General features: G+C 45.6%; 1 protein-coding gene across 1 annotated transcript in view; it reads left to right on the forward strand.

Moving 5' to 3' along the window:
• Positions 1-16,585: 16,585 nt before the first annotated feature.
• LOC129698573 (microtubule-associated protein 2-like) overlaps positions 16,586-24,176 on the forward strand; it is a 384,661-nt gene continuing 377,070 nt past the window's right edge. The window contains 1 exon segment of the mRNA XM_055637661.1: positions 16,586-16,690. The gene's annotated coding sequence lies outside the window, so the exon portion shown is untranslated.

Raw genomic sequence — 24,176 nt, forward strand, 5'->3', positions numbered from 1 at the left:
TCATATCAAAAAACTTAGTTGTTTAGAATAAATATTGCTTTCTGGTAAAAAATAATCTCACAATTTCTTTTTTGGGATGTAATAATCATCTGAACATTTTTGTAACTCCCTTTCATGCTAATGGTGAAGTTTTCAAACATCAGGCGGAAGGTATTTAAGAAACTCCTTTCTTCTGTACAATAGGGAAGGTTAGCTGTGGTGTTGCAATCTTAATGGCTCTGGCTTCTTATGTTCTCTTCAGGTTAGTTTAGTTTATTGTCACATAGACAATACGTGATTACAATCAATCCATTTACAGTGTATAGACACATGATAAGGGGATGAAGCAGCTGTTTTCATTCCACCAGCTTGAGCAGTTTGTATATTTGCCTGCCTTACTGCGGTAAAATTTGCCAGAGGAAGGCAGAAATGCAGCGAAACCTTCTCTCACATTTGCTTTCTGGCTTTGAGCTCCTAGCGAGTGTGAAGCATTCGCGAAAGAGTCAACACATTTCTGTTGTCTTCTTCCTTTCATTTTATAACGTTTCTATGAAGCAGCCTGTGCCTCGTCGCCAACATTAAAGGTGCCTAGATTAAAAATAGTGGCTTATCTGTTAGATATTGGTGGCAGGATTCAAGGAAAACAGATGTCACTGAAGAAATACTGAATATCTGAAGTCCATTGCCTGAAGGGAGGAGGGAAGAGAAATACGTTTTGTATTTGATGAGAATTTGATGTGCTGTTGTCTAGGATGTGTGAACTGGGCGCTGGGTAGAGGAGACGTCCAATTGATCTGTCCTTTTCCAGATGGGAAGGTGATCAATGAGCTGTTACCATTCTTGAGGCTCTCATTTAATACCTTCCAAAATTAGACTCCTTTGTGACAGGATCATTCAAGATATTTCAATACGCTGGTAAAACGTGGACATGAAATTGAATCTTGCTTTCATGGCTTGTAAAAATAATGCTTTAAAATAATTAATAGAACGTAAAATATATCCCGAAGATGGACACAAATTGCTGGAGTAACTCAGTGGGACAGGCAGCATCTCTGGAGAGAAGGAATGGGTGACGTTTTGGGTCGAGACCCTTCTTCAGGCTCAGAGTCAGGGGAGAGGGAGACAGAGAACAGCTGCTGAGTTACACCAGCATTTTGTGTCTAGCTTCAGTGTAAACCAGCATCTGCAATTCCTTCCTACACATTTTGCCTGCTCCACTGCGAAATCTCCTCAAGGAATGCCTACTTTGAAGAAGTTCTCCTCCTCTCTCCGACGAGAGTTCTGCGACATCCTCTTTCGCTGCTCTCTGTGTCTCCCTCTCCATCACCCATTCCTCTTCTCCAGAGATGCTGCCTGTCCCGCTGAGTTGCTCCAGCATTTTGTGTCTATCTTCGGTGCAAACCAGCATCTGCAGTTCCTTCCTACACATAAAATAGATCCCTATTTTAAACCCACATTTGGCAAGAAACAAAATATCTGCTTTTTAAAAAAAATAATAATTAATTTATTAAAATCATAATTAATTTTGTTTGGGGTATAATTCATGAAATAGAGAAAACAATACTTTAATTTAGAAATTATTTGGAACAATGAAAATTCTCACCATAAGGAATAAGTTCCTCCATCAATTTGTCTCTCCAGATACCTATACATTCCTCAAGCGACAATTTCACTTACCACATTCAGCTGCACAGTTCCATTGCTTGTCCATACTTGTAGCGTTTGTTGCACCAGCTGCTATATTGGCAAGGAGACCAGCAAATCTGATTTAAAACATGTGTCTATACAGCACACCGGAACAGTTAGCTGCAACAGGAAAAATGTTGTTAAGCTGGAAACAGTGCAGAGAGGATTTGTGAGGATGTTGCTAGGAGTTGGGGGTCTGAGCTATAATGGGGGGGGGGGGGGGGAAGGGCACGGGGGGGGGGGGGGGGTTGGGGCAGGCTTGGACTGCATCCCTTGGAGTGTGGGAAGATGAGAAGTGATCTTATAGAGGAGTATAACTAGAAGATGGGATGTTATGTTGCAGCTTACCAAGGTGAGTCCACAGTTGGAGTATTGTTTTCAGCTTTGGTCATCCTGCTATTGGAAAGATGTTGTCAAGAGTGCAGAGAAGATTTACGATAATGTTGCATAGATGTCAGGCCTGGGCTATAGGGAGTTTGAGCAGGCTAGGACGTTGTTCCGTGGGAGGATGAGAGGTGATCTTATAGAGGTGTATAAAATCATGAGAGGATTAGACAGGGTAATTGCACAGAATCTTTTACCCAGAACCAGAGGACATCAGTTTAAAATGAGAGGTGAAAGATTTAATAGGAATCTGAGGAACTATTTTTTCCCATATATGGAAAGAGGGACACAGAAACTATAACAATATTTAAAAGACATTTAGACAGGTAACATAGAAACATAGAAAATAGGTGCAGGAGTAGGCTATTCGGCCCTACAAGTCATTCAATATGAACATGGCTGATCATCCAAAATCAGTACCCCGTTCCTTCTTTCTCCCCACATACCTTGATTCAATTAGCTCTAAGAGCTCTAACTAACTCTCTCTTGAATACATCAAATGGAGAGGAAAGTTCCAGAGGGATATGGGCCAAATGCGGGCAGATGGGACTGGTGTAGATGGGGCACCTTGGTTGGCATGGGCAAGCTGGGCAAGCTGGGCAAACTGGGCGGAAGGGCCTGTTTTCTGTGCTGTATGTCTTTATCTCAGCATTGAAGAGTTTCAAGGAGGCAGCCTTCACACAGCCTTTTGAAGCAAGAAATTCCAAAGACACAACCCTTTGAGAGAAGAGTTTTTTCCACATCTTAATCACCTCTTATTCCTAGTCTGTGTTCCCTATTCATCTGCCAGAAGGTAGACCATCTTCCCTGCATTTACCCTGCAAAACCCACTAAAAATCTCATATGTTTCAATAAGATTGTTTGTTATACTGCAATGATTAGCATTAAGGTTAGACCCAACCCATTCAAACTTTCCGAGGTAGAAAATGTCTCCGTATCGTATCCAGGACAATCTAGTGGTCACAGTTTTTTTATGGTCAACATGGAACTGCAGCAGTGAAACATAGACGGAAGGAATTGCAGCTTTTTGTTCTCCATGTTCCAATTAATAACCATATAACCATATAACAATTACAGCACGGAAACAAACCATCTCGGCCCTACAGGTCCGTGCCGAACAATTATTTTCCCCTAGTCCCATCTACCTGCACTCAGACCATAACCCTCCATTAATGCAATGGTATGTTCCAATGATCCTGTATACCATTGGATTAGGGGAATGGGTTTTCAGAGAGGTTAAGAATGATTAGAAATGGAGGGTTGGGAAGATTGTTGGAGAGATTAGATTGATTGTTGTTTCCATTTACAACTGCCTTCTGCATCTCCGGACAGACTGCCCTCATTCAGATAGAATCTTTCCTCCACCCTGACCCTCAACACTGTACTTTGTAGGGTACGTTGAACAATCCCTGTTCTAGGCGTACGCTGGCCCTATCCCCAAACTCTATCTCTGTGGGGAGGGGGGGGGGAGAACAAAGAAGGAGCCGGGGGGGGTACTTTGTATCTTTGTCAGCATCGTTTATGTGGCGAAAATTTGCATAACTTGGGTATGCAAGCAAAGAATTTCACTGTGCCTTGTCACATGTGCCAATAAACTATTCCATTCTATAAATTATTCCATTCCAAAGACTCCATCCCCTACTCCCAATTCATCCGTCTACACCGCCTCTGCACCCAAGGTGAGATGTTCCATTCCAGGACATTCGAAATGTCTTCTCTATTTAGGAAACGAGGGGTTCCCCTCTTCCATCGTACATCAGGCCCCGACAAGTGTCTCCTCGGTACCCCACAGCTCTGCCCTTGCTCCCCCTCCCCCCAGTCACAACAGGGACAGAGTCCTCAACTTTCAACCCCATCAGCCGGCGCAGACAGCACGGCATTTTTGCCACCTCCAGCGGGATCCCACGACGAGTCACATCTTCCAATCTCCAACCCTTTCCACAGAGATTGTTCCCTCCGCAAATCTCTGGTTAACATCACTTCCAACCAAACCACCCCCTCGCCAGGTAGTTTCTCCTGCAACCTCAGGAGATGCAACACCTGTCCCTATATCTCTTCCCTCGGCTCTATGCAAAGACCCCGACAGTCCTTTCAGGTGAGGCAGAGGTTCAGTTGCAACTCCTCCAACCTCATCTACTTTATCTCCTATTCCAGGTGTGGACTCCTATATATCGGCGAGACCAAGTGCAGGCTCTGTGATCATTTCGCTGAACATCAGCTCAGTTCGCCTAGGCTAAACACTTTAACTCCCCCTCCCATTCTAATACTGACCTTTCTGTTCTGGGCCTCCTCCTCTGTCAGAGTGCCCAATGCAAATTGAAGGAACAGCACCTCATTTTTTGCTTGGGCCACTTACAACCCAGCGGTATGAAAATTGATTTTGCTAACTTCAAATAACCCTTGCCTTCCCTCTCTCTCCGTTACTCCCCCGCCCAAATTATCTGACTAGTTTCACTGTCCTCCTGATTAATCTTAGTGTTGGTATGCCACGTTGTCAGTGCCACCTTCCCCTCAGACGACAATGAACCATTAGGCATGTCCTTGGAACAGCATCTGCTTTGATGTCTCATTTTCACACCTTATACTTCCATATCTCTAGTTCCCCTCTTCCCTGACTCTCAGTGTGAAGAAGGGTCTCAGCCTGAAAATTCATCCATTCCTTCTCTTCAGAGATGCTGACTATCCTGCTGAGTTACTCCAGTATTTTGTGCCTATCTTCGGTGTAAACCTGCATCTGCAGTTCCCTCTTACACATTGTTGTATGTATCATTTGTACATGTGTAATGTTGACTCCGTGAGCTGTGTTCAAATGAACAAGGAATTTCATTGCATGCTGGCGTAGATGACAATAATCTGAATTTAAATTTGAAAATGAAAGCTGAACCTGGATTTTAATAGACTCAACGAAAAAAACTGCAAACTCAGGGACTGCCACATCCTTTATTCCACTATCACCATCCAACCAGGGGTTCAAAAAAAAAAACGGGGCAGGGAGGGGGGGAGGGGGGGGGGGGGGGGGGGGTGTGTGAGGGCATGCCGAGCAGTACTAGCCATACTTCAGAGAGGGGCCAACTTGGTGGATCTTCAGGACAGCACTCCTTGCACAACATAAGGAAGACAGAGCTAAGCTAACTCAGCCAAGGGATCAGATCAATGTGGCACTGTCCTGCCGCATCCAGTCATGAATGGTGGTGCATCATTAAACATCTCACTGGAAGAGGAAGCTCCAAATTGTCTCCGAAGATAAACCCCACAAAAAGCTGGAGTAACTCAGTGGGACAGGCAGCATCCATGGAGAGAAGGATCCAGGGTTTTCTTCTTCTTCTTGCGTATAGCGTGCACAGCCTAAAGTTGTAGGCCAACTTGTTCTATTTGATCTTACTTGATTGTGCATGCCAGGTTGATTGCATTCGTTGAAACGGGGCGGACCGCGTGAAGGTTGCAACCTCCCACCCCGATCCAGGGTCGAGACCCTTCTTCTGACCCAAAATGTCCCCAAAATATCTCCCTTCTCGATGATGAGGGGAGCCCAGCACATCAGTGCAAAAGGGAAAACTGAAGCATTTGCAAAGATCTTCAGCCAGATGTGCCAAGTGGATAATTAAGCTCTATCTCATCCAGTGATTTGCATCATAATAGATGCCAGTCCTCAGGCAATTAGTTGCACTCCTCATGATGTCAAGAAACAACTAAAGGCATTGGATGCAGCAAAGGTCATGGGTTAGGGTTACTGTCCTGTCCTCATTACAACCTTGATCCATACATAGACAAAAAATCTGAAGTGAAGTGAGACTAACTACCCTGGACAAAAATATGCCCCACACATTTCCATTAAACTTTCCCCCTTTTACCTTATAGTTTTGAACATTTCCACCCGTGGAAAAAGGTTCTGACTTTCTGTTCTATCTATGACTCTTATTTTATATACTACTATCAAATATTCCCTCAATCTCCGACATTCAATCTTGTAGAAAACAATCCAAGTCTATCTAGCCTCTCCCTGTAACTGAAACCCTTTAATCTAGATAGCATTCTGGTAAATCTCCGCTGCACCCTCTGCAAACCTCCATATTTTTTCCTGTAGTGGGCAACCAGAACTGCAAACAATCATCCATATGCGGCCTAATCAAAGTCCTTGTGAGCTGCATCATAACTTCCTGACTCTTATAATCAATGCTCGTAGTAATGAAGGAAAGCATATCATACTCCTTCTTCACCCTATCTACTTGTGCTGCCATCTCCAGTGAGCTATGAACTTGGACTCTGTGATCCCTCTACACATCAATGAACTGTATACTGTATACTCTCTCCTCACATTCAACTCCAAAAGTGCAACACCTCACACTTGCTCGGGTTAAACTCCATCTGCCATTTCTCCGCCCATTTCTGCAGCTGATCTATAGCCTGCTGCATCTTCTGACAGCATTCCTCAGCAGTTTCACCCCCAGTTTTAGAAAGCATTTTATCAGGATGCATCACAGCTTGGTTTGGGAACAGCTCCATCCAAGACCGCAAGAAATTGCAGCGAATTGTGGATGCAGCCCACACCATCACACAAACCAACCTCCCTTCCATTGACTCCAGGCTGGCTTGTGTTGTGGGGTCCACTTTCTGGGTCACAGGCCACCTTATTTTGTAAGTATTTCCTTTTTATTGTTTGTATTGTCTGAATTATTTTATTGTCTGAATTCTGGTATTCCCTACCAAGCAACACAGTGGGCGCCCCTTTAATACGAAAGTGTCCCATTGTAGACAAATTGTAGACTCAGCACAGACCATCACACAAACCAACCTCCCTTCTATTGATTCAATTTATACCTCACGCTGCCTCGGCAAGGCCAGCAGCATAATTAAGGACGAGTTGCACCCCTGGCCACTCCCTCTTCTCCCCGCTCCCATCAGGTAAAAGGTATAGAAGTGTGAAAACGCACACCTCCAGATTCAGGGACAGTTTCGTCCCAGCTTCCCAGGCAAATAAACCATCCTACAGCAACTAGAGGGCAGTGCTGAACCACTATCTACCTCATTGGTGACCACCAGACTATCTTTCATCAGACTTCATCAGCTTTACCTTGCACTAAACGTTATTCCCTTATCATGTATCTATATACTATGAATGACTCAATTGTAATCATGTATTGTCTTTCTGCTGACTGGTTAGCACGCAACTTAAAGTTATTCAACAACCTGGCCCTTAACTCCAAGAAGACCAAGGAGCTCATTGTGGACTTCAGGAAGTCCAGAGGCGGCACGCACACCCCCATCCACATTAATCGGGACGGAGGTGGAACGTGTTTCTAGCTTCAGGTTCCTGGGAGTCAACATCTCCGATGACCTCTCTTGGACCCACAATGCCTCAACTCTGATCAAGAAGGCTCACCAGCGTCTCTTCTTCCTGAGGGACTGAAGAAGGTCCATCTGTCTCCTCAGATCCAGGTGAACTTCTACCGCTGCACCATCGAGAGCATCCTTACCAACTGCATCACAGTATGGTATGGCAACTGCTCTGTCTCCGACCGGAAGGCATTGCAGAGGGTGGTGAAAATTGCCCAACGCATCACCGGTTCCTCGCTCCCCTCCATTGAGTCTGTCCAAAGCAAGCGTTGTCTGCGGAGGGCGCTCAGCATCGCCAAGGACTGCTCTCACCCCAACCATGGACTGTTTACCCTGCTACCATCCGGGAGCCGCTACAGGTCTCTCCGTTGCCGAACCAGCAGGTCGAGGAACAGCTTCTTCCCGGCGGCTGTCACTCTACTCAACAACGTACCTCGGTGACTGCCAATCACCACCCCCCCCCCGGACACTTATTATTATTTATTCAAATCATTTGCTATGTCGCTCTTCCAGGGAGATGCTAAATGCATTTCATTGTCTCTGTACTGTACACTGACAATGACAATTAAAATTGAATCTGAATCTGAATCTGAATCTGAATCTGAATTCACTGTACCTTGGTACACTTGACAATAAACTAAACTGAACTGTAACCTCTCCCGTAATCATCATTTACCTCTTCTTTTTTATGAACCTTCTGACCAGCAGAGGGTGTTTCCAGACTTGCTATAGTAGATTTTGTAGAACAAGTCGTAGCTGTAATACAGAGAAAGTCTGAAGAAGGGTTTCGGTCCAAAACGTCACCTATTTCCTTCGCTCCATAGACGCTACCTCACCCGCTGAGTTTCTCCAGCATTTTTGTCTACCATAGAGAATGTCACTTCATCCTAATAGGGTAAAACAGGAAGAATAAATTGGGTACAAACATAGAAAATAGGTGCAGGAGGAGGCCATTCGGCCCTTACAGCCAGCAACAATAACTAAGTACAGCTGACATAGAAAATATGAAATATAAAATCAGAAAATGCTGGAAATACTCATGGGAAAGAATCAGGCAATGGCTGCAGGCAGAAAAAAAACAGTAAATGAACAGTCAGGTTGATAATCTTTCCCAAGAACTGTGGGCAGCACGGAGGCGTAGCGATAGAGCGTCAGAGCCCCAGGTTCGATCATGACTAAGAGTGCGTGTCTGTACGGAGTTTGTACGTTCTGCCCATGACCTACATGGGATTTTCTCCAAGATCTTCGGTTTCCTCCCACATGGCAAAGACGTACATGTTTGGGGCTTAATTCGCTTGGTAAAAAAAAGTTGTCCCTTGCGTGTGTTGGGCAGTGTTAATGTACAGGGATCGCTGGTCGGTGCGGACTCGGTGGGCCGTAGGGCCTGTTTCTGCGCTGTACCTCTAAACTAACACCAACTTGAAGAAATTAGCGATCTAACAATTGGTAAGCAACTAGATAGCTCTGGAAGGAGGAGGGAAGGGAAATTGGAAAGCATGGCAAGAGTTTAGTAAGAAATAGTTGTTTTTAGCTGAAAGGAACTCATCTGCAATGCAAGCCTTCCTAAAGGTGCCCATACAAGAATGTAATATTTGATTAGCAATTGTCATTTTTTGTACATTTTGAATCCTTCTCCGTTCTATAATTACAAATTAAATATTCTGAGTGTGAATGGGAACATTACTTAGTTTTTGTTGATTATAGGTGTACATTATGTTGCTTCTTCTTTTATGATAGAAACATAGAAAATTGGTGCAGGAGTAGGCCATTCGGCCCTTCGAGCCTGCACCGCCATTCGATATGATCATGGCTGATCATCCAACTCAGTATCCCATCGCTGCCTTCTCTCCATACCCCCTGATACCTTTAGCCGCAAGGGCCACATCTAACTCCCTCTTAAATATAGCCAATGAACTGGCCTCAACTACCTTCTGTGGCAGAGAATTCCACAGATTCACCACTCTCTGTGTAAAAAATGATTTTCTCATCTCGGTTCTAAAAGACTTCCCTCTTATACTTAAACTGTGACCCCTAGTTCTGGACTTCCCCAATATCGGGAATAATCTTCCTGCATCTAGCCTGTTCAACCCCTTAAGAATTTTGTAAGTTTCTATAAGATCCCCCCTCAATCTTCTGAATTCCAGCGTGTACAAGCCGAGTCTATCCAGTCTTTCTTCATATGAAAGTCCTGCCATCCCAGGAATCAGTCTGGTGAACCTTCTCTGTACTCCCTCTATGACAAGAATGTCTTTCCTCAGATTAGGAGACCAAAACTGTACGTAATACTCCAGGTGTGGTCTCACCAAGACCCTGTACAACTGCAGTAGAACCTCCCTGCTCTTATACTCAAATCCTTTTGCTATGAATGCTAATATACCATTTGCTTTCTTCACTGCCTGCTGCACCTGCATTCCTACTTTCAATGACTGGTGTACCATGACACCCAGGTCTTGTTGCATCTCCCCTTTTCCTAATCGGCCACCATTCAGATAATAGTCTACTTTCCTGTTTTTGCCACCAAAGTGGATAGCCTCACATTTATCCACATTATACTGCATCTGCCATGCATTTGCCCACTCACCCAACCTATCCAAGTCACCTTGCAGCCTCCTAGCATCCTCCTCACAGCTAACGCTGCCCCCCAGCTTTGTGTCATCTGCAAACTTGGAGATGTTGCATTCAATTCCCTCATCCAAATCATTAATATATATTGTAAATAGCTGGGGTCCCAGCACTGAGCCTTGCGGTACCCCACTAGTCACTGCCTGCCATTATGAAAAGGACCCGTTGATAAGTGGTTGCTGCTCATAACAATTTATTCTGATGCTCCCGCACAGAATGCTTCACTCTGGAACATCTCCATCTCAAACATACTACAAAACCACCACAACCCCATCAAACCCCAAATGCATAAAATTCACTGCATAGTTCTCCTGCCCTCGACAGACATGAGGGCGCAGAAGCCAAGCACTCTACCATGTTGGAATCTATGTTAGCCATCATGCTGAGGTTTGGCCAGAAGTGGAGCTAGTCATCTTTAAATGTATTTCACCCACCCCATCACTTCCACAAGTTGATCTTCGCCAGCTTCCAGTGATAGTTACCAGATCATGGTCCAAAGTTAAATTGTTATCAGTCATAGAGTCATAAAGCATGGAAACAGGCCAACTTGCCCACACCGACCAACATGTCCCATCCACACAAGTCCTACCTACCTGTGTTTGACCCATACCCCTCGAAACCTGTCCTATTCCATGCCTGTCTTAATGTTTCTTAAACCTCAACTGCCTCCTCCAGCAGCTCGTTCCATACACCCATTACCCTTTGTGTAACAACATTACCCCTCAGGTTCCTATTAAATTCCCCCCGTCCTCCTCACCTTAAACCTATGTCCTCTGGTTCTCGATTCCCCAACTCTGGGAAAGAGACTCTGTGCTATACCTGATCTATTCTCTCATGATATTGTACACCTCTATAAGATCACCCCACATCATCCTGCGCTCCAAGGAATAGAATCCCAGCCTGCTCAACCTCTCCCTACAGCTCAGACTCTCTAGCCCTCGCAACAACCTCGTAAATCTTCTCTGCACCCTTTTCAGCTTGGCACAAATTTTCCTATAACATGGTGCCCAGAACTGAGTGAAATACTCTAAATGTGGCATCAACATCTTGTATAACTGCAACATGCAACTTCTATACTCAATATTCTGACTGATGAAGGCCAATGTGCCAAATGCCTTTTTGACCACCCTATCTATCTGTGAACCTCTGACCACTGCCGTGACATCTTCCTTAACCAATAATCCAACACCCCCTTCTCATTTACCCTCACCTCGGTCTCTCCTGAAACCCCTGTACCCTGCAACATTGAGCTGCAAGTCCTGCTCTTAACCGGGTCCGCCTGGACTTGCGTGGTCTCCCAGTTGTCAGACAATTTAATTCCCCTTCCCATTCCACACTGATCTTTCTGCCCTGGGCCTCCTCCACTGTCAGAGTGAGGCCAAACGTAAATTGGATGAACAGCACCTCATTGGCAGCCTACAACCCAGCGGTATGATCTGGATTTCTCTAACTTCAAGTAACCCTTGCTTTTCCCCTCTCTCCATCCCTATCCCACCCAAGTTGTTGTATTAGTTTCCCGGGCATCCTAGTAAGTTTCACTGTCTGTATAACTCACCTAGCCCACAGCTAACCATGGACTGTTTCCTTGATCATCATTGCTTTCATTTCTTTGTTCTATATCTCTCTAAATCTCACTTCCCTTTCCCCAGACTCTCTATCTGAAGAAGGGTCTCCACCCGAAATGTCACTTTCTTTCCAGAGATGCTGCCTATCCCGCTGAGTTACTCCAGCATTTTGTGTCTATCTTCGATGTAAACCAGCATCTGCAGTTCCTTCCTACACATTTTGTCTGCTATAGCTACATTATCTCAGTCAGTCAGTCAGTCAGGAAACATCTGCGGAGGCATAGGGATTGTAGACAGACTCCAGACACGCTAAGTGATCCAATATCATCTTTAATCAGGACTTAAACTTAAACAGCATCAAGGATGGTTAGATGTCAGAACATGCCAACTGCTGCTCGAACTGAGTAGTGCCAGAAGCAAGTGTTAATATAAATGTTATAGTGGGGTGGGGTTAGTGATGCTAACTCTAAGTGATTGGTTAACATGCATAATTAATCTACAGGGATGGTCCATGTTTTGGGTTGAGAACCTGTATCAGGACTCTTGGTAAGAACATAGTCAATGAGCAGTGGAAACCACAGAGAAGATGCCATGAAAGTGGAACTCAAAGAACTCCCTTTGAGGAAAGGCAGGGAAACTTCTTCAGAGTCGGCATACCTCGGATAGAGTTTGCAGCAGCATAGCCAAATAGATATACAATGGGCTGCAGGAGTAATAATCTGGAGTAAAATATAAACCACTGGAAGAACTCAATGAGCCAGGCAGAATCTGTGGATGCAGAAGGATGGTGGACATTTCAGGTTGAGACATTGAATCAGGATTAATAGTAGTCCTGATGCAGGATCACAACCCAAAACGTTGAGTATCACTGCCTCCATAGATCCTGCGTGACCCATGGAATTCCTCCATCGATTTGTTTTCTCCTGGCAAATGTAGAGTGCGGTGTTATCAGCTGTCAATGTTTTTTCTTACCTGCGGCAAAGTCTTGTTCTGGTCTACTGAGGACATTGCAACATTACATCATGTGGCTATCACCATGTAGGGCATCAATAGTGCTGAACTACTATCTATCTCAGTGGTTCACAACCTTTTTTTGGCCATGCCCCACCGAATCACCTCTAAAATCCTGATGCCCCCCCCCCTTGCTTTCCCTTGAGAGAAAACGGAGGAAATAGATATTATAAGGGTAACTTAGCACAAGCTCTTTGAATCGCATTTCTAAATCCAATTCAATAAATAAGGTTCTCCCATGACCTCGCGCGCTTCGTGCGACGTGCATGAAGAGCGAAGGCACGATTGTTATGTAATAACTACACAATAAAGACCTTTTTTACCCCAAAAAAAATATTTACTCAAAATAACATCTGAAACATAAACAACATATGTTTACCTGATGGAAAATCCCAAAAAATAAAAATCGAAAATTTGGACCCAGACCTCCTCAGTCGCGCTCAATTGCCTCCCTTAAAAATCAAATTGCCCCCCTGTGGGGCGTACGCCCCACGTTGGGAACCACTGATCTATCTCTTTGGTGACCCTCGGACTATCCTTGATTGGACTTTTCTGGCTTTGCCTTGCACTAAACATTAAATCCCTTATCATGTATCTATCCACTGTAAATGGCTCGATTGTAATCATCTATTATCTTTCTGCGGACTGGATAGCACGCAACAAAAGCTTTTCACTGTACCTCTATAAATGTGGCAATAAACTAAACTGTAAATATTAGAATTGGGACTTACATTGCAATGCTGGATCGTATGCCGTATGCCATGGCGGATAGCACAGACATTTAACTGATTTTCGTCAGTTCTGGCCTAATGTTTCAACATTAAATTGTCCATTCTATAAGACATTTGTGTGAGAGCAGAGCTTTCAACGTATTCATGTGAGCCATCTGTGTGTCCGGTTGAGTCATAAAGTCTTAAGTGATAGGAGTAGAATTAGGCCATTCGGCCCATCAAGTCTACTACGCCATTCACTCCTTGTTGATCTATCTCTCCCTCTCAACCCCATTCTCCTGCCTTCTCCCCATAACCCTTGACACCCGTACTAATCAAGAATCTATCCATCTCTGCCTTAAAAAATATCCATTGACTTGGCATCCACAGCCTTCTGTGGCAAAGAATTCCACAGATTCACCACCTTCTGACTAAAGAAATTCCTTCTCATCTCCTTCCTAAAGAAACATCCTTTAATTCTGAGGCTTTGACCTCTGGTCCTGGACTCTCCCTGGAGTCTGTGTCTTTTGTTACATCATGACTGGATATTGTTCATCATCCTATAGCTACTCTTTAGTTTAAATGCAGTGAGTCCAGTGGATGGACTACAGCAGCATTAAGTGACTTGCATAGTCCCATATCAATTGTCAAACACCATCTGACCATTGAGGGAATGACATCAATACTGGTTCTATTGTCGATATGTGAAAATGATCCTGCGTCGTGATACCTTATATCATCATATCAAAGCAATACTGTTAAAGCCTTAAGCAAAGCAGGAATGTTAACTGCAAGCTTCAGCCTGGATGTAACTAAATGTATAAATATTCACAGGCTGAAAATAACGTAACTGTAAATGGAGATAATCTGAAATAAAAACATAGTCTTCACTATCCCCCACCCCCCCCCCCCCCCCCCCCCCCCCCCCCCCCCCCACCTTCACCTAAAAATTGATAAAGTAGCATTGAAAGTAGAATCTCCAAAGGAGATTCCCAAGGCTAATTCCTGTACATTGAGGAGTCTGGTGCCCTCCTGTGGTCCTGTTGTATTCTGGTACATCGTGTTATCAGAACAGAAATGACCGAGACAAAGACATTAAAAGGATGGAAGGGAATTCTACAGCAAAACAAGGTGACTGGAAGTGCAATTGAGGTTGCTTTAGAAAGTTCTGGATTTGCAGTGGATTCTCCCTGAAATGGAGACTGAGAAATCCAGAGAGAATTTGATTTGGACCACATGTGAGATACGGGTGGTCAAATGGGTGAAAACGTTTGAGATCTATACGGTGATATGTTATTGTCACATGTAGCTCGGTACAGTGAAGAGTTTTATTTCTAGTGCACCAGTGTCACCATGTTTTGTCAACACCAAAGTTACAAAGGTTCACCAATGTTCTATTAATGCCTACTGTCACACGTGGCAACAGGTTACACATCACCCACCCCTCCTCCACCAGGACCCCGTTCATTCCCTAGCAGCCCTCACCAGGATCCCCTTTGTTCTCAGTAGCCCCCCCCCCCCCCCCCTCCCCCATCTCCCCCACGGCCCACCTCGCTCTCCGGCAGCCCCCCTCACACTCGGCAGCACGGGTCCCATTGATGCCAGTGGCTCCAGTGGCTCGGGGCCAAGTCCGCTGTGGAGGAGCTGGGCCTACTGGGCCGGTTCCCTGTCCTCAGAGGGCGGGCTGGGCCTGGTGGAGGGCTTGTCCCCCCCCACCCCCGTCGGTGGAAACAAGAATCAGCACAGATATAATTGTCGTGGAAACAAGTCCTTCAGCCCTCCGAGTCCGCACCGACCAGCATTCCCCGCGCATTAACACTATCCTACACACTAGGGACAATTTACAATATTATCGAAGCCAGGTAACCTACAAACCTGTAGGTCTTTGGGGCGTGGGAGGAAACCGGAGAAAACCCACGTGGTCACGGGGAGAACGTACAAACTCCGTACAGTCAAGCACCCGTAGTCAGGATTGAACCCGGGTCTCTGGCGCTGTAGGGCAGGAAATCTATCGCTGCACCACCATGTAGCCCCCTTTAACTTGACAGATGAGACGTGGCCGTGGAGAGGTGCCGGTTAGGCCTCTGTTCAGAAAATGAGCAAATCGTCCTCTGGTGGTCCTCGTCCTTGTGTGAGCTGAGGAGGAAATGGATATCCATGATGAGAATGAGTTTGTTAGCCTAGGGACCTGTTAACACGGGGCAGTGTGACAGGTATCACATCTCCAGGTGGGCATCACTTTGTATCTGCAGTTCTTTGCTTCGACAGAGTTTCGATGATGGGAAAAAGAATAAAGCCATGGTGGAACAAGGGCAGGAGAGGACAAAGCATCTGCCCGGAACAGTTCTGATTCATTGGTGGAAGTAACGGGTGTTGTCGGTCTCTGGAATTGATGGGGACGTGGTTCTTGCCCCGTGCTGACATTAGCGCTGTTGCTGCAGTTAATGGCAGAGTTCCCACGATTCAAACTTGAGCCTGAGAGGGCAATGATCTGGGAGAAACACCAGCAAGCAACATGCAAGCAGCCCCGATGGGCAGTGAAACCCCGGGGGACAACGGGTGGCTGGAGAGATCCGCTCTGCCCCCGGGAGCGCGCATTGACAGTCCCCGATTCCCGGGAGCGCGCATTGAATAACCCCACCCACGGGAACGCGCATCGAATGTCCCTGATCCACGAGTACGTGCATTGAATGTCTCCTTTCCATGGGAACGCGCAGTGACTGCCACTGATCCCCGGGAGCGCGCATTGAATGTCCCCGATCCACGGGAGCGCGCATTGACAGTCCCTGATCCCCGGTAGCGCGCGTTGCCTGTCCCTGATCGCCGGGAGCGCGCATTGCCAGTCCCTGATCCCCGGGAGCGCGCATTGACAGTCCCTGATCCCGGGAGCGCGCATTGCCTGTCCCTGCTCTCCGGGAGCGCGCATTGCCTGTCCCTGCTCCCCGGAAGCGCGCATTGCCTGTCCCTGATCCCCGTGAGCGCGCATTGACGCATCGACGCGCATTGCCTGTCCCTGATCCCCGGGAGCGCGCATTGCCTGTCCCTGATCCCCGGGAGCGCGCATTGCCTGTCCCTGATCCCCGGGAGCGCGCATTGACAGCCCCTGATCCCCGGGAGCGCGCATTGACAGCCCCTGATCCCCGGGAGCGCGCATTGACAGCCCCTGACTCTCGGGAGCGCGCATTGACAGCCCCTGATCCTCGGACACGCGCGCCGACTTCCCCTGATCCCCGGGAGCGCGCGCGGGCCACCCACACGTTGGCGCCAAGGCGAGGACGCGCGCCTCTGGCTGGCGAGCGCGCCCCCGCGTCCCGCGCCCCTCCCTCTGCCTTGTGTGTGTGTGCCTGAGCCTGAGTCAGTCGGTGAGCGCCGAGCCGGCGAGCGGAACCTCCAGCACAGGTAGGTGGAGAGAGATAACCAGCAGAGCGGCCGGCGGGCGGGGAGATGTTGCATTGAATGGGCAGCAGCGGTGCAGGCGGGGTGCTGAGTCCAGCCTGGTAGCCAGCCAGCCAGTGACAATAACGTCTATGGTCCAGGGCGGATGATGGGCAACATTGACAGTCGCCACCAGTACCGGGCAACAATGCTGCTGCAGTCGGCTCCTGCACCTTTTGTTTCTCTCCCCATCCACTAGCGCAACCCGACACATTTTGTGGTGGGGGGGGAGTGAGGAAAAAACCCCATGGTAAATCCGTGGCGCTGGACACTCTCTCCTTAGTCCCATTCTGTCGTTTTCAGCGCTGTCATCTTCTCTTGCTAACGCCACAGACAACAGGGGAAGGCAGACTATTCGTCACACCCAACGCACGACATGTTTGGACGCCTGGAGCTGGACTTTTCCCCGAGACGGATAAATAGGGCTTTTTTTTCCCCCGCTGGAGAAAAATGCGCATAATCTGACATGTCTTTGTGTGGCGTTAGAAAATTCAGGAAAACTGTGCGTCTCTTAATTGAGCCGCTGGTCTATTGCCGGCTGTCTGTCTGCAGCTGAGTATAGTAGGGGTGGGGGTGTGTGGGGGGTGAACTGTCTCTTTTGTTCTGTTCACCATTTACTTTAATCTGAATTATGTTCCCACGCCATGCACGTTTGCAGACCAGAATTATGTGTCATTTATTAAAATGCTGAGCATTCCGTTTATCGCGCCGTCGTAATCTAATAATCGACTGAACCACACTTTTACAGAAACAATAAAATACATGGTCGCGAAGGAAGACAAATGTTCCACTGCTGCAGGGGAAGGGAGGCTTCTAATTTGGCTTCTAATCTTTTGCAACACTTGAATTATTTTTTTTTTGGGGTCATTTAACTAAAATTCTGAAATGAATCTTCTGGAGAACGGGCTGCTGAAGATGACTAAGTGACAGGGTGGTTCAGTGTGAATGCGTATGACCCGCCTTCTTCCTCAGCCAGCGGATCATTCACTGTACGGTATTGCTGCCTTGGCAAGGGAAAGGGGGTGGTGTCTTGTACTGCAGTGGTTCAGCCCCCTTGCATTGAGAACCTTCACGGTGCTGGAGTGCGCCTGCGGCTCAGTTTCTTTACTAAACGCGTGTTAACAGTGCAAATGGTCACAAAGGGATAGTTGCTGCAAACCCCATCCACCCACCTGCCTGCCAGATGGTGCTGGGAATAGGGGCAGGCAGCCCAGCTCTCCTTTTTTACACTTCAAGTGAAGTATTTTGCTCGTTGACCAATGTGCACATAGCCAGTTGGTTGATTCCTTTGTTTAGCATTAGACGCAGTTTTTTTTGTACAGCTGTGATTGTCATGACACTTACCTCATGAGTGCCGATTTTAAAAAAAAAATGCTCGAATTTGGAGCAATTTCATTAAAACAATATGGAAAATAGGTGCAGAAGGAGGCCATTTGGCACTTGGAGTCTAATTTACCAATTTGAACCAGATTTCGAGGGGAAATGGACAAAGAGCTTGGCACTGAATGTGCTAACTACTGATCATAATGAACTAGGGAAAGGGATTAGAAAATCACAAAACAGGTTGGCTATATCTTGTAAAATGTCAAAGGAAGGATTAAACAAGGAGAAGGGTAATTGGAGAAGAATAGAAGGTTTGTTTTGTTCTGAGTTTATGAATGCCTTGACTCAGGGGTGTGAATCCTTTAACACTGAAAATTGGTGAAAGGCCAACCCGGGGAAACACTAAAGTTACTATCATCCCATTCTTTTGTACGTTCAAAATGTCAAAGTGCAAAAGATCATTGCTATGTATTACACAGGAAAAAAAAAACTGTTGGGGGTGTTGTACTGGAGGGGTTCCAGTTATGTCATAAATCCCATGGCTCCAACTGAATGGTTCGTGAATGCCATCTTAGGTTACTGTATTTAACATGTCCTGCTCTCTGGAGTTTAAATTAGTGTATTTTTTTAACCAATTACCTGAATTGGTTCATTGGCTCATGACCGTCACAAAATATGTCATGTCGGTTTTATTCGTTTTTCGGGAGATTTAATTTTGTCCACTTTATTCTTGTATTTCTTGGCAAGTTGTACAATATAGATCACTGGAATTTGTTTCACCATCAGAATTGTTTTACAAATAATTCAAGCCCCCTTTATGCTCATTTCCTCTTTATGTAAGGTGCTGACTAATTTTACATTATCTCCACAGATAGCAGCAGCCTGGTCTTATTGAGCTAACTTCTGTCATCATGGTCATTGTTAGAATGCTTTCTGACTGGGGATTGGGCATCAGAACTAAGCCTGATATATCGCCATCTGTGTCTAGACAGATGCACCTTTTCTAGAGGTCAGCAGATAGCAGCTTGGAGTGAGAAGAATTCTTTTTTTGATTTTGCTCCCTTTTCTGATGTCTTTGGAGCCATCTATCTCTTGCTGAAGATAGACACAAAATGCTGAAGTAATTCAGCAGGTCAGACAGAATCTCTGGAGAAAAGGATAATATTTTAAACCAAAATCAGAAGACATTTTATTCAAGTAAAAAATATGTAAAACAAGGAACAGAGCAAAAAAAAATGTGGACATTCTCAGAGGCTACACATATGTTCAATGACATTTACCCAAATCAGGAATAGGTGACGTTTTGGGCCAAAACCCTCCTTCAGACTGTCAGGGGAAAGGGAAATGAGAGATATAGACAATGATGTAAAGAGAAAAAGAATGAGTGAATGAAAGATATGCAAAAGAGTAACGAAGATAAATGAAACAGGCCGTTGTTAGCTGTGTGCTAGGTGAGAACAAACACAGACAATGAAACTCAACAAGACGACTTTGAAGCTGGTCTGACTTGGGTGGGGGAAAGATGGAGAGAGAGGGTTACTTGAAGTTATATAAATCAATGTTCGTACTCTATTTATTGCTGTCCTGGAGCAATCAAATCTTGGCCTTTCCTAGTGTTTGTCATGTGGTACATACAGAGTATCTGCCAGAATTATATTGACTTTGACAGAGGATCATTTGTTTGTTTATTTTGTTTCTTGATAATTCTGGTAAACATAAAACAAAAACAAAGCCAAAGCCAGGGACTTGTGGTAAGATTTCCAGAAAAGGTGTTTGTGAAACCCATTGTGAGGGGAGTGAAGTGGGCAAAGCTAAACCATAGAATTGCTGAAGCAGCATGGAATAATGATTATGTTACGATGTGGATCACACTGAAGCCAACTGAGCCAGGACATTGTTTGAACAGAGAATACTGATGTAAAAGGTGTATGTATGTAATTTGAAATTTAAAATTTCCAACATACTTTAAAGCAAAGTTTTTATTTATGTAAACAAACAATTATCTGCTGTTGGAACTGCTTTCAGAAAAATCCTGTTTGGATAATTCTAAGTACTGTTTTAAAGGAAGTGGAAAAACTAATAGAACATGTTTGCCTTCATAATTGCCCAGTGACTGCATTGCAGTGTTCATGTGGAATTGCATTTTTTTGTGTATTACATGATATGGGAGCTTGATATTTTTCCCGAGTCGAATTTGCTTAACAAATTCATCATGTCCTAACATTTTCATCAGGTGTGTACAGTCCAATTTATGGAAGACCTGGCAAGGCATTAATGCAATGGAAGGATATCACTGGAGTTACTGCATTCTTAAGATTTTCGTTTACATACACGTGTAGATTATGATCCTTTCCTTTGTGATAGGAAACAGGCAAAATGAGGAAATGGGCAGATGAATGACTTCCACTATTGCTCTCCAGCCATATGGAGGTGCATTGGAGCAACAAAGTCCAAAATAATTGGAAAATTAATTGTTTTCACATCCACGGGTACAGAAAGTCATAGAGTGATACAGTTTATCACCTTCGCCCCAACTTGTTCACACTGGCCAACATGTCCCATCTACAGTAGTCCCACATGCCTGCGCTTGGTCCATATCCCTCCAAACCTATCCAATCCATGTACCTGTCTAACTGTTTCTTAAATAATGGGATAGACACAGCCTCAACTACCTCCTCTGGCAGCTTGTTCCATACACCCACCACCCTTTGTGTGAAAAAGTTACCCCTCGAATTTCTATTCAATCTTTTCCCCTTCACCTTGAGCCTATGTCCTCTGGTCCTTGATTCCCCTACTCTGGGCAAGAGACTCTGTGCATCTACCTGATCTATTCCTCTCACGATTTTATACACCTCTATAAGATCACCCCCTCGTCCTCCTAAGCTCAAAGAATAGAGACCCAGCCTATTCAACCTCTCCCTATAGCTCACACCCTCTAGTCCTGGCAACATCCTTGTAAATCTTTTCTGAACCCTTTCAAGTTTGGCAATATCTTTCCTATAACACGGTGCCCAGAACTGAACACAATAATTTAAATGCGATCTCACCAATGTCTTAGGTAGACAAAAATGCTGGAAAAACTCAGCAGGTGAGGCAGCATCTATGGAGCGGGGAAAGGAAATGGGCAACGTTTCGGGTCGAGACCCTTCACCAATGTCTTATATAACCGCAACATGACCTCCCAACTTCTATACTCAATCCTCTGACTGATGAAGGAAGGCCAAAGTGCCAAAAGCCATTTTGACCACCTTATCTATCTGCGACTCGACCTTCAAATAAACATGCACCTGTACTCCTAGATCGCACTGCTCTACAACAATACCCAGAGCCTACCATTTACCATGTTCGTCCTGCCCTTGTTCGACGTCCAAAAAAGCAACTCTTTGTATTAAATTCCATCAACCATTCCTCCGCCCACCTTGCCAATTGATCCAGATCCTGCTGCAATCTTTCACAACTATCTTCACTATCTGCAAAACCACTAACTTACCACCACTAACTGAATTATTTTCTTGTTTACGTGACATTTATAAATCAGTTTGCGTTATAATCTATGCATATTACTCTTGCTACAAATATGTGAATATATGGGTGATTTTAGATGGAAGGTCCAGAATGACAATTTACTGGATTTAGTCATAATTATGTGCAAGTTCAGCATATTTAATTGACACTAGACTAAGTCACACGGGAGGCCTGGTCCCCCAACGCAACGGGGAGCGGGGTGTTGGGGAGGAGAGAGCTCGGAGAAAAGACAGGCAAGAGCCATGGAGCAGCCATGGGGGAGAGGGGGGGGTATCACGGGGGAGGGAGCAAGAGCCAGTGAGGGGGACCAGAGTGGAAGGGGCTTGAGGAGGGGGCGGTGTGGTCGGGACTCGTAGCAGGGGGATCAGTAACTGGTAGCTCTCCTCTGCCGGGATCAGATTCTCCACTTTCCGTTTGGCCAACATCTCTGGCTCCGCGCCGCTTCCAGTCCCTCCGACAATTGTGTCCTGTTGGAGACTGCCGCCGGTCCGCCATCAGTGTGGCAATGGTGCAGGAAGGGGCATCTCCATCCTGGCCAATGTGGTGTCTGACAGGAGAAGAGACCAATCTGCACATGCGCGTATTTAAACCTTAATAACTTTTAAAATATACCATTGATTGGAACATAACTTGTTGCACTTGAGCACAGAAAATGGTGAGTCAGGTGGCAAAAAATCATAGCGCTATCGTGTACCATTTTTGTGCAAATAGAAAATCCACACAAATGGAAGATAACAAGATCAGAGCTTTAGTTATGTATAGATGACTCACAGAGCTTAAAAATAGGATCCCGACCTGAGACGTTGATGCTGCCTGATGTGCTGAGTTACTCCAGCACTTTGTGTCTATCTTCGGGGTAAACCAGCATCTGCATTTCCTTCCTACACATAGAAAAAGGTCCTTTGGGTCCCCAAAATTCTTGGCTATCTAGCCGAATCAAGTTTAGCAACACTAGGTGGCTTCATGGCCATTCTGTGGTTTGCCGATCTGGGTAAAAGTTGTAAATAGTGATTGTATCTGAATTCAGCTCTGCTTCTGTCAGTGAGTTCCAAATAACAACAACCCCTCGCGTAAACTACATCGGATCCCCCTGTGAAACTCCTCCTCCTCATTTTAAACCAATGCTCTACTGTTTTTGTTGCCCATACCATGGGGAAAAAATACTCTGCTATCCATGCCTCTCGTTATCCTGTAGACTTCTATCAGGAAGGGACGAAGGAGGACCCGATGTGGGAGGACCACTGTGAGGGAGGGGGAAGAACAATGGGCAATGGAGGACCCGGAATGGGGGGGGGGGGGGAAGAACGGGGGGGGGGCTGGGGGGGGGGGGGGGGGGGGGGGGGGGAGAGGGTATTTGTAACTTTGTGAGTGCCCTTTATGGGCGACCATTTGCATACCTTGGGTAGGCAAGCAAAGAATTGCACTGTGACTTGTCACATCTGACAATAAAGTATTCATTTCAATTCAGCATCCTTTGCTCCAGGGAAAACAAACTCAGCTTATCCCATCACAAGAGTCAAGAGTGTTTTACTGTCATATCTCCCACAGAACAATGAAATTCTTAGTCTGCACAACATAATATGTAGACATAGTACTCTGTAAATAAAATAATACATGAGAAAAAAAGGAACACACACACACACACACACACACACACACACACACACACACACACACACACACACACACACACACACACACACACACACACACACACACACACGTATAAAATGACAAAATTAATGCCCCAAGTCTTTGTCGTTCTGAGCTTATTTGAGGTTGTAGTGTTTAATAGCCTTATGGCTGTAGGGGCAAAGTTGTCTCTGGACATTACAGTTTTCAGGCTCCTGTACCTTCTTCCTGATGGGAGGAATGAAATGAGTGCGTGGCCAGGGTGTTGTGGGCCTCTGATGATGCTGGCTGCCTTTCTGAGGCAGTGACTCCTGTAAATCTCTTCGATGGTGGGGAGGTCAGAGCCGGAGATGGACTGGGCAGTGTTTACAACTTTTTGTTTGCAGTCTTCTTTGCTCCTGAGCACTCCAGTTGCCAAACCAGGCTATGATGCAACCAGCCAATATGCTCTCTAATGTACACCTGTAGATGTTCAAGAGAGTCCTCTCTGACATACTGGATCTCCGTAATCTCAGGAAGTTCAAGTGAGTTTATTGTCATGTGTCCCTGTATAGGACAATGAAATTCTTGCTTTGCTTCAGCACACAGAACATAGTAGGCATTTACTACAAAACAGATAAGTGTGTCCATATACCATGATATAAATATATACACACAGGAATAAATAAACTGGTAAAGTGCAAATAACAGAAAGTGGTTATTAATAATCAGAGTTTTGTCCGAGCCAGGTTTAATAGCCTGATGGCTGTGGGGAAGTAGCTATTCCTGAACCTGGTTGTTGCAGTCTTCCAGCTCCTGTACCTTCTACCTGAAGGGAGCAGGGAGATGAGTGTGTGGCCAGGATGGTGTGGGTCTTTGATGATACTGCCAGCCTTTTTGAGGCAGCGACTGCGATAAATCCCCTCGATGGAAGGAAGGTCAGAGCCGATGATGGACTGGGCAGTGTTTACTACTTTTTGTAGTCTTTTCC

Source organism: Leucoraja erinacea, chromosome 7 (genome assembly GCF_028641065.1).
Source record: "Leucoraja erinacea ecotype New England chromosome 7, Leri_hhj_1, whole genome shotgun sequence".
Lineage (NCBI taxonomy): Eukaryota > Metazoa > Chordata > Chondrichthyes > Rajiformes > Rajidae > Leucoraja > Leucoraja erinaceus.